The sequence below is a fragment of the Typopeltis vanoorti genome, chromosome 1 (assembly GCF_054136105.1).
Source record: "Typopeltis vanoorti isolate ZY-2024b chromosome 1, IOZ_Tvanoo_1.0, whole genome shotgun sequence".
Taxonomy (NCBI): Eukaryota; Metazoa; Arthropoda; class Arachnida; order Uropygi; family Thelyphonidae; genus Typopeltis; species Typopeltis vanoorti.
In genome coordinates this window covers 80,048,902-80,061,077 of record NC_143549.1, presented here as the reverse complement: position 1 = coordinate 80,061,077, position 12,176 = coordinate 80,048,902, and positions in this window count along the sequence as shown.

The window sequence follows — 12,176 nt, the reverse complement described above, 5'->3', positions numbered from 1 at the left end:
TAAAGAAAACATTGAGCAAGAGAAATAAAATGAATAAAAGTGAGAACGAAAGGCAAAGAGTATTTATCTTTTATCTTTAGCCCTTTTTGTTTTTCGAGTTCTTTTTTGTTTCTGCATTTCCCCAGATTAAACGGCAAAAAGAAAAATAGAAAATTGAAACTAAAATTAAAATCATGCGACGCATTTTCATCATCTCGTCTGCTTTTACATTCCCATTTCCTGAAATCCAGACTCGAGAATAACAATCAGAAACTTTTTTTTTTCTGCGTTGTGAGAAAAAAAAAATTTCAGAAAATCAGAGCTCATTTTGATAAACTTACTTTTTTCATAACACAATTCATTCCTTCAAATCTACTCTGCACAAAAAAGTGTTTTCTACGAGTTTATTTACTCTTTTTCATAAGGTTTTCGATATGAAACAGAGTAGAGGATAGTGTAAGGATAAGGTGTTATTGAGCTATATAAAGCTCTGATCATGGCAGGAGGGTAACAGCAATAGCCGAGCCTCAGTTAGAACTTCATTGGGTACGGCATTGGTTTCCATTACCCTCTCTGGGTACCAATTTTAGTTGCCTCTTATGACAGAGCTAACCTCGTTACCATGTAGCTCTGTCCACCACACGGGAGATATGGTTTTCTTTACCTTGCAGAATAATTTATATTAAATAACTACAAAAATAATAATGGTGTTTTAAGTTATTCTCAATTATTAAAATAATATTCTAGAATAATGAAGTTCAATTGGGTTTTGAATAAACTTTAATTTATTAATTATTATATTTAATATAAATAAAATTTTATTTAATATAAACGGCATGATTTAACTGCAGTTGCGTGTTGAACCCATATAAGTGAATCATATTTATGTGTTTAAACTCTTCAGAATTCATGTATAAATCCAATAGGAGTACAAAGGTCTGTCTTTCTGAAATGCAGCACTATATCACACAATTACATTTTTAATTTTAAACCATTGAAATAAAATGATGATTGCAAATATTTTGAATATTTCTGATCATTCGTTCGGCAGAAAAATTAATTACAGAAACATCAATTTAATATCTTTTCATTTCTAAAGTGAGTAATCCGCGTTCTTTTTAATCCTAACGTTTTTAGAAATCTCACAACTGCAAAAACTGAGTGTGTTGACAATGAAGCGATATTCTAATTCTGAACTCTTTATTGGAATGCACTCGTATGTCTTCTGCGATCGATTTAGCTGAGTTCCCAGATTCAAATTAAGTTTCTTCGTGGGAAAAAAAAATCCACTTTTCTCTTCCAAAAACGTGTACTAACTCTGGAATCTGAAATCTAAAAGAAATCCTAGAAAAAAATATTTTCGTCTAGTCAATGACTGGAACCGAATCTGTAATTGGTCTGCTCACACACACACTGTTATTGAAGTCACCTCAATGCTAAGTAGGTATATTACTACCGTCTGTCTGTTATATCTTTTTAGACAGTTTTCTCTAAGTCCGATTCAACAGCTCTTCCAAAAAAAAAAAAAAAAATGACAGCTATCAAATTTAAAATGCAGCTTTCTGTAATCATGATTTAAAGCAATGTAATGGTTAAATCGGGCTCTGTAATTTAATCCCTAGGGACCTCACAGTGCGAAGTTTTTCTAACTGAAAGACTTGGGAATAACCAGATAATGGTAAGGATTCTAAAGCTTGACGCATTCAATATAGTACATAGCTTCTTCTTAGAAATTAAACCAAGGGATTTGGCTATCCTTTGATATTAATAGGTTATCGATTTTACTTTCTGCATCTGCAATTCCCTGTGCAACTTATTTGTGCAATAACAATAAACAAAACTCAGGGTTAGTCTTTTAGGATTGCAGAAGTAGATTTTAGAACTGCTTTCGATTAAGCTTATGGAAAACAATCTTAATATTTAGTTATTAAAACAATATCCTAGTTTAAAATAGAGAAATTAAATCTGTATCCGTTAACAATGCAATTATACTGAGTGACGTCAACTTTTCTCCATTATACATAGCTTGTTCAAATTGATGTCGATTTATTTTGTAAACACCTCATACAGAACAACAGATTAAACGATCAGGCCATAACCTTCCAATCTCAAAGGTTTAAAGAAGGATAAATGAAGGATGAGAGTCTTCCACCGCTTGGCAATCCATCACCTAAAAAAAGGCCAATCACAAACATTGTCATAAGCCCAAGTTAATCTTTATATTGATTGAAAGATGGCGATTATTATGGCCGGTACTATCCACATTTGAAAATATTAAGGTAAATTAAAGAATTAAAAAAAAATACTGATTTTTTTAAAAAACCATTGGATTTTTTAATAGGACTCGATGACATAAATTATCATAGAAATGAGTAGAAACGGGGGGAAAAATGACTGCCGTCATAAAAAATAACCCTTAGATTTTTACGTACAATGAATGGGAGGTCTTACATCACTAGTACATTGGTTTTATCTGTAGTCCGTCTATCGTAATAGATTTTACGGCGCATTAAACGCCACTAGGTTAAAGAAAGAAAGCAAATAAATCTTTATCACTAGCACAAATTTATTCCTGTAATTATCTCACGTCCACCGAATGTAAGGTGGTGTTCATGGATAATATCTCCTAGATTGTCTTCGATTTGCCGTGATTTGCAGAAGAAAACCTTCCGCTCTTGCAGACCTAGAAAAGAACTACCGTCGCTCTAATCATTACTTTCCACTTATGCAGCTCAAGTGTGCTGGCAGATTCCCCTCCCCCTTCGCTTGCCTTCCTGCCGCACCGCTTCAATCTCCCTCTTCCTATTTTAATGAAGTCTCTAATGCTGCTTCATCAGATCAATAATGTCGTGCCTCTCATCTCGCCTGCACGCTCTCTTTATCTCTATTTTTTCGCCTCCCCTCTTCGTTCGTCCTTGCTTTTATTATTCCTTCGTAATTTTGCACTGTTTATATTCTTGTGTTCCCCCCCCTATCCCTCCCCTAGGTTTCTTTCCTTCACGCTTTTTAATCTCTCTCTCTCTCTCTCGCTGTCTCTCATTTCTTTCTGTTTTATTCTTTCTTTCGAAGAGATTTTCTTTGCTGGCTTTCCTTTCTTTTGTATTTAAAACTGTTTTTCACCATTTTTTTTCCCCAGCATTCATCTGATCTTCTTTTCGTCCCCCCCCCCCCATCTTTAAATGTTTGGCAAGACTTAGAAGTAGAAAACAAAAACGAGAGAAGTGACAGGAATAAATAAATACGAGCACAAAATAAATATTTTAACACTAAAGACAAAAACGATTCATTAGATACAGAGTGGGCCAATGTTCTTGGATGCATCGGATCTTCCGTTGAAAAATCCAATTGCTGACTGATGACCCGCAATTGAAGACTGCATTCTTTCTATATGTAGCTGGAATATCATTATGGCATCATACTTGGAGTAAATATTTGCGCATGCACAATTGAGACCTAATTTACCTTTTTTGACTCATCATCATCATTATGAGGTCATCTGAGTGTGATGGAGTAATGTTTTCTTAAGATCCAGAATGGATGGTTGACAAAGACCTTTTTTCAGTTCCTAACAGTTTGAGTGACAAAGAAAGTTTACTTAATCTTCAGGCTACTGCTATTATGGGATTTATGGCGAAGGGTGAAAAGAACAATGTCCTTACACAGAGAAAAAATATATATAATGAAACGTGCTACATACACGCTTGAAACAAAGAGATTTCATAGTTGATTATTAGTTTTTCTCAATTTTCTCTTAAAGATTGCGAGTCGCCTTGAAGAACTTTGAATATTTTATTCGAAACCATGTTTGTTTTAGAAGTAACATTTAGCTACCTCTAAATCAAACTAGAGTTACCTCTAGTTACTCGTACATTTTAGTTAGTTTAAGCACTGGATAAAACGTTTAAGGAGGAAGATATCCATCAGTTATGGCATTCTTCCCACCGATCCAGTTAATCCAACTGATCCTGGTTGGCAGAGAGGATAGTGTAGTCATGGATAGTGAATCCAGCCGTGGACATGGATGTTTATATGTTTGTGATTGTCAAATCAATACAGCATAGCATGCTTATTTTGCTAAGGTGCGCCCTTGCGTTTTTAACGCGTTGGCTTTGACATGTTATTTAATGACTATGATAACGTAGCTGATGCATTTTGAAGCACCTACTTTGGATTAGAACAGGAGTACTTCTTGTTTCTATCTTCCTTAACTTGAAATTTATAAACTTGGAACTTAACTGAGATAGTAGTATGATCGATAAATTGTTTGAAAGCATAAGAAACAAACGACCATAAAAAAACAAAACGACCATAAAAGAATAAAATACAATAAAGAATTAGACAAGATAACTGTAAAGGATTAAAAATGAACGTTAAAATACAACAACAATGAAAACAAACACTAGAAAAGGACAAATAATGTGGAGAAATGATGACCTCAAGAAGGATGAATGAATAAAAATGATGTTGCATAAACTTCTGTAAATGAAACAAGATAACAGCCCACGTTGCTGTAATCACCAGAGGAAATTGAAAATGTCCTCGTTTCATTTCAGGATCAAACTTTGTCGGCCAGGTTGGCCGAGTAGTTAGCGTATTCGCACTCTAACAGGTCGGAGGTTCGACCTGTTAATTATATATATATATATATATATATATATATATATATATATATATATATATATATATATATATATATATATATATAGTAACATTTTGTGGGGTGGGAACCCCATTATTATTTTATTATTATATTTGATATTATGAAGGTTTACTAATGCTTCTACAACACATTAGTTGTCGCACGTTTCTTTAAGCACGCAAGACATTTGTCTCTCTTTTATACTTTTCTTTATTTATGATAATAAGCCAGCAAAGGTTGGTCGATTGGTAGAGCCTCTGCTACTAATGGCTCACTCAAAAAGTTAAGCAATTTTGAGTTTGGTTAGTAGTTGGAAGGGATTCATTCGTTCTATGATGTTGGCACACTCTCCCTCGATGAGTGATTTGGACTCCCTGGAGGTGTCACATAATAATAATCCAAATCACAATATTTGTAAACCTATAGTATATGGTACCTTGGATGGACCAAAGATTAGCTAACCAAGAGAAATAGTTATTTTTTAAACCACTTTAGGCTTCCTTTTAATAAGCAGAATTATGACTTCATCTGAGGAGATAAAAAACATCAACTGCATAAAATAAGCAAAACCTTGAAATAAAAATTTCCTGAGTTCAAAGAGATTTATGGTTCCAAACAATTGGTCACTGATGATGATGGATGAAATCCAGTTCAGTCCAGAAGTTCAACAATTTGTGAAATCATTAAACCAATAAAAAATATGATTTCAAACAAGTATTCATGCGAAATCCCTTGTACTAAGGAGGGATAGATAAACTATTCCATGATGAGTCACAGTTAGATGTTAATTTTTGAAACGGATCTAGAAGGACTGGCTATTGGCTATTTAGAGTTATGGACAAAGCAATTGAGGATATTAGGCCACTAGTTATTGGCTATTTACAGTTATCCCCCCTGAGAGGGGGGATAATTCTTCTGGATGGTTTGTCCGCTTTGTGATGAAAACTCCATCATTTCCGGAAGGAAACAACCCTGCTACCATCGTATGAGTTTGTTCTACAAGGATATTTACAATGGAACTTTCCCCATGTTTTCCCCAAAGTGCACTTTTCATAATAATAATAAACCTGTGGTGGATTAAATAAGTCATCAATTACTGAACTTCAACCATTGCTCATGATGAGACACAATTGCAAGGAAGTTTCAAGACACTCAGACTGCGCAATTTCATCGTAAAAATTTGACTCTGGTCTTCTGGTCTGACATTACGAATCCTTCTACCAAATTACTCGCTTCGCTACCGAGATTACAAGCACTTGGAAAACAAGCAAATAAAACAGAACAAGCAGGAAAACCAGCATGCGCACCGAACTCTTTCTATAACTGTTTTGTCCAATGCTTTTCAATCCCTTTACTCCCCTCCCCCACTTTTTTTTTCTTTGTCCCACGAGATAGTTTAAATTCCTCGAAGAAATTACCGAACGAAAGTTTAAGGCCTAATGGCATTATTATGCCCATCACAAACATCACTGGCTTTCACCGTGTACTATAAAGGATACAAAGTGTTCCGATGTAGGCAGACTTCCCGCTGTGGAATGCTAACATTGCTCCCAAGGTAGCTCCGCTGACTGATTGCTATGCTGCTTGTGTCACTGAAGTTCTTTACAGCCGTAACACTATTGTGCAGGAAGCTGTAAAAAAGCCGCGTAATGGTGGACAATGGACTTACAAGATAGGGAGTAAATGATCACAAGAGGAGGGGGAAAAAGCTGTGATGAAACACCTCAAAGTTTGGCAGTTTTCCAGTTTGGATGTTTTTTTTCTATTGTTCATTAATAAGGCTCAAAACCTGTAGTTTATTATTCGGTTTCCATCACATGTGTAGTATTTCGGCTTTGCCAGTTCACATTACATGTTGGTGATCAATGTGGTCAATTGCTAGATTGATTTTACAAATGATTTAGAATGAATGAACGATCAAAAGTTAAGATATTGACTGCTACTATTTACATATAATAACGAATCTTCAACAGAAGGGTGAGTCATCCGATATCTCACATAGAAATAGTAGAGTCCATTTCTGAGCAAAACGCAAATCAGGAAAAGCACGGACATTGAGTTGTGCCATAATTACTAGCGTTATACAGAATTTATACAGACAATCTTCAATGCTAGGACCTAATAAAGCCCCTTGATATCCATATCAACTCGAAACAGGAATTTGTTTCTATAGTTGTTCGATATACGGTTTAGTTTATATTACCCATATGCTTAAGTGTTTATTTATTATTCGAGTTGTAAATGAAAAACATTTCAAAAAATAATATAGAATTAAATTGTTTATAATATGCAATCATATTTTATAAAATTTCCCTAAAATAATAATTTATCTAAAATTTAAAATCAGTTATTATTTACTAAAGAAAAAAAACACCACTTATTTTTTATAATAACTATAATCCATAATCATCATAATAAATTTAATATGTACAACATTCATTTTAGCAACAGTGCTTTATGAATCTTTTATTGATATTGATATTAATGTGCTCAGAGGTTTGAAACGTGAACCAGAGGGGAAAAAAGTCACTGAACAATCATTTTCCTACTCTATCGTTCTTAACTGCTTTATGCATTTTATCAAATTCACAGCATAATGAATAAAATTATTTTTTTCTCCTTTTCAAAGGATTTGAAAGTAAAGTGCGTCAAGCCAATACTTCGCTAAAAGTTTCTAAATTTATCGAGCGATAAAAAGCAAATTTAATTCTCCGTAAAACAGCCCCGATGTTTCTATCAGAGAATAACAAAGAGAATGATACTTTGACATTTCCATCTAAGACATAGCCTAATCAAAACTTCTTGTCAGCCGCAACGGGAAATGATATCGCCTTGGAGAATGCAGATGTTTGCTTACTGACATATCTGTTCACGTCACAAGACGAAAAAAGCGTGACGGAAAATGTGAGTAGATTATGTTGCAAATTTAGAATTTATATATATATATATATCAATTTAAATCATTTAAAAAAATTAGAATTTTATAACTTTTAAAAATTTGGATTAAATATAAAACACCATTTTATGAATATAATCTATTAAATTAAAGAATAAATTATTTAATGGAAAATTCCATTTGTGATTTTTTTTTGAATTGAGTCCTTAAGGAATAGATGCATTGATATCTATATTTAAAACGTCATTTCATATCGATAGTTTAAATGTCTTTCCCCCTCCCTTAGCTCATCACATGAAGTCACCTTCACGTTGCTGAAATCAATGATAACGTCTTCTGCTCCTATTGATTTTTCTCCATCTTCCAGAATTACTAGTGAAAAGGAAACAGATTGCAAAAACAACGGGGGGAAATGTTTCCTTACCTTTTTCGTGTGCGTCATTTTGGAAAATTGTCACGTTCATATAAACACTCAGCGAAGCCTTGAATGACACTACGAGCAAAGATTCAAGTGTATGCGACACGTGGCGAATGTGTAGGCGAAAATCAAGAATAAGTTTAAAAGAAAAGGCCTACTGTTGTATGACCTACTTAGGACATGCAGACAACGATTACTATACCCCCCCCCCCTTGCTTCCCTTTTTTGAAGCAACTTTCCACTTCTAATGGATCGTAATGTGCTGTATGCCACGATAAAAGAAGACAGTTTGCCTTTGTTTGTTCCTAAAGTATGTGAAAAAAAAAAAGACAGTCACATTATATTCTTCTTAAAAATAGATGGAAATAAATACCATCACGAAATTCTTTATTTACTCGAATTAATTAACTTTTCATTGTTAATTAAAATACGGTTAAAATAAAGATAAATATTATTACCAATTTCTTGTGTGAGAGCTCTATTTTTGTCTATAGGAAGTGATGGCTAGGGTTGAAGTTTAGGGTTTTATTAACTAGTCATATTATTCTTTGCAAAGCATGTTTGTAGTTGTATTATTGCCAGAACAAAATGTTAAGTACTTTTGTTAATAAGCTTCGATATAATATTACTATTACTTCCAAGCCTCCATTAGAGTCGGAAGACTCATCGCGGGAGGTCGAACACTCATAGGCCACAATAAATATTGTACCTTGTATTGAAAATAGACAGCATTGGAGTACTCACCACTCCGCAATGCAAAGGATCTCATTTTCACCTCCTCGCACACAAGATTTTTTCACCTTATCCCGGGATAACTCTCCTTCTCCCATCATCCATTACCCTGTTACCGAGAAGTGTTAATAAGAGGGACCTATCTGATAGATCCCTCTTACGTACCGCCTTATACGTCTTAATCATATCGTCTCCCATCTTCCTAATCCACATTCCATCAATCTAATCGGACAGACTGTTCGTCCTGGAAGTGATGACACAAGTTCTACAGATCCAGCTTAACCGTGGATTTTGGCACACTGCTCTATCCTCCAGTCAACATTATTGCAGAATTTTACCAAGAAGAGCGCCACTGTCGCTCCATCGTGTGTTTAACAATGTGTGATCACTAAAGACAGGTTATTTCATTCTCTAGCTTTGGTGGTCGTATATTGTTACAGTGCGTCGGATAATAATTTACTGACTGAAGTTAAATAATTAACTTCAGTCAGTAAATTATTTATTTGTATTCTTATTTCTACGTCAAAGGGAATAATCTCGAGAAACTTCGACATGAATCATAGCAAATCCTCTTGCAAAAACATCCCATCAAAACTCCTTTACATAGCTCTTCCTAATTTAGCATCATCAATAACCAACTGAATATCTCCTTTCACACCCTGAACTACAATATATCATTGATATATAAATTAAACAACAGTGATCCCAGAAAAAACCCTGTAGTACCCCTATCCGTCGCCTTTCTTGACCTTCGTTACCTTCCTATATTTTAGATTCTAGATATCACTAAATAAATAAACTAAAAAATAAATATCACTAAAAAAAATAAAGAGAAAACAGTTTCCTCTGCAAATATGATAAATAAAATATACTTGTAATGCTGATGTGGATTTTCAGTTTTTAAACCTGTGAGTGAGTTTTATTGCACAATAATACGCTATTTTTGAAGAAACCCTTAAATTATTATTCGATAATTATTTTTTATTTGATATATCGGAATTGTTGAATGTTCTGCATTGTTAGCTATGTTCACTGAAAGCTGTTTATATATCTAATGATATATCCTAAGTGAAAGATGAGGTAGTCTGTCCAAGTTGAATTCCATTCCAGTTGCTATAATCCCAAATTTAAACGCAATGATATCGGTAGAGAAGAGATTATTTGTCTGTCATAATTTAAAATGGAACGAATCTTACCAAATCTGTTTCTGTTGTTACTAATAAAATGATCACACACACACACACACACACACACACACACACACACACACACACACACACACACACACACACACACACACACACACACACACACACACACACACACACCTCCTTCACAATATAACCAACTTAATCGCACAACAATTTTTAAAAAATTGTAATTATAGACGTCTAATTTTTAGCATCGTGTTCTGATACTTTAATCCTCTTTAACGTCTGCAGATTATATTTGTAAATTACTATATCGTTATATTTATATAGACGCGGCATAGCGAAATACTTTCAGAAAGATTAGACTATGTTTTGGGATTCTGTTAAAAGCAAATAGAAAAGAAACATAACTAAACAAATAAATAAATAATAATTATAGAGTGCCTCTGTTCCATTATAAAATTTCTCCAAGAAATTTTAAATCATATTATTTATTTATTTTAATGCGATGCTAATAAATTAGAAATCATCCGAAACAATGTTTACGAAAATAAATACTTTTAGTGGACAAATAATTTATGCATTACTCATTTATTATTATTATTATTATTATTATTATTATTATTATTATTATTATTATTTCCGCCTTCATCAAGAAAACCTAAATGCATCATGTGTGGCCACGATGCATTAGCTCTCAGTTTTTTAAAAAAAAAAAACTTTTAAAAATGATTAAATAAAGGAAGAGCCTCCGTAGCTCAGTCAGTATAGATGAGGTTCCTTACGTCCATGACTTAAGGAACATTTATTTGGTCTCTTTCGACCAAAGGTGAGATCTCTTCACTAAAGGTGAGTTAGCCAGTCTCCCTGTAAGAACGAGGAAGGAAAAAACCCTCTACCTCCGTGTGAGACCGGAGGTAGAGAGTTTTTTCTCTTCCCAGAAATTGAAATTGAAAACTCGGGTTTTTCGTCCCTCAGAACAGACAAACCGACCATTAGAACAACGCATGCAATTAATACTCTTTCTTTAGGAAACAACAGTTGGTCCCTGCCGAGGGGCTAGCAAACCAGGCAAAAAATCGAACGGAAAAATAGTTCAGCCCCATCCAGGACTAGTTAAAGGATAAAAAAATTAAAGGAATTTCACAAATAAATTGCTGCAATTTTGACACAATCTCACTGAAACTTATTGTATTTGTTTTCGAAGTTAAAATTGCACACCGGCCATTGAATTATAAATCTTTATGTAGATATACGTAAAGGTCAGTTACGTAGCGTATATGCAAAATACTTGGTCACGTGCGTCACCAAGTGTTCTACGCAACTATTTAAGAATGCCGCAGGTCAGTAATCGTCAACAACAGTGTTGATCGCAATGGAAAAAAAAAAAAAGGATCTTTTGAGTTCGATAAAGGGCTTATTGTAAGCGCCCGTCTAGCTGGAGCGATTATGAAAACAGAAGAGCCGACTGGTTTCTCAAAAGGTGAAATATCCTGGCTGTTTAATCAGTGGAAAATAACACACATTACTTGTCTAAGAGGCGTAACTGTGGTCCTAAGACAGTTTGTCAGGAACGAGATCGCTGTCTTGTGAGAAGGCTTTGTACGGACAAACAGAACTTCTTGTGTTCAGCAATTGACCGAAGCATTCAATGAAGGCTGTTCACGACCATATCTCACCGAACTGTGCGGAAGGAAGTGAAGAGGATCGGTAATGGCATTCGCATGCCTGTATGTAAAATAAAAGTTTCTAATTCAGTGGCAGATATTTACGCATAAATAGAAATTTGACAATAATTGTGTTGCTTCATTTTGTTTGTGAAAAGTTAAAATAAAAATTGTTATTAAAGAAATAACCAGGAGTTATTTGAAGGCATTCCACAAACCTGCCTATATAAATAAAATTGAAAAAAGTTATGGTCTGAACGTACATTATTTTATGGATAACATACAAGATCATGTGCCAAGACTATTACTGGAGCAGTTATGTCTAACTTTGTGCAGTTTCATTATTCTCCAGGGATAGTTACAATAGCTAGAGACTAGATTATCCTTACTGCTGTATCCTTGACTTCGATGGGTTTTGGGTTCTTCATCAACCTGTTTGGCTGGGAAAAGACACATTGAAGTGGTCCGTGTTCATCGTAACAGAGTACAAGAATCTCCATGTTGGTCGAATAGCAGTGATTCTCTCTTGAGTACTATTATGCCCTTTAGTTAAGAGCTGATGTTCTCCCTGTGCGAATGTATTTGTAGCAAATGGAGACAATCTATAATTTCTTGTTTTCTCTGAATTCTAGAATAGACATCATAAGAAGTAACTTTAGTTTAGTTGAAATGGAAATTTCATGTTCACCAATAT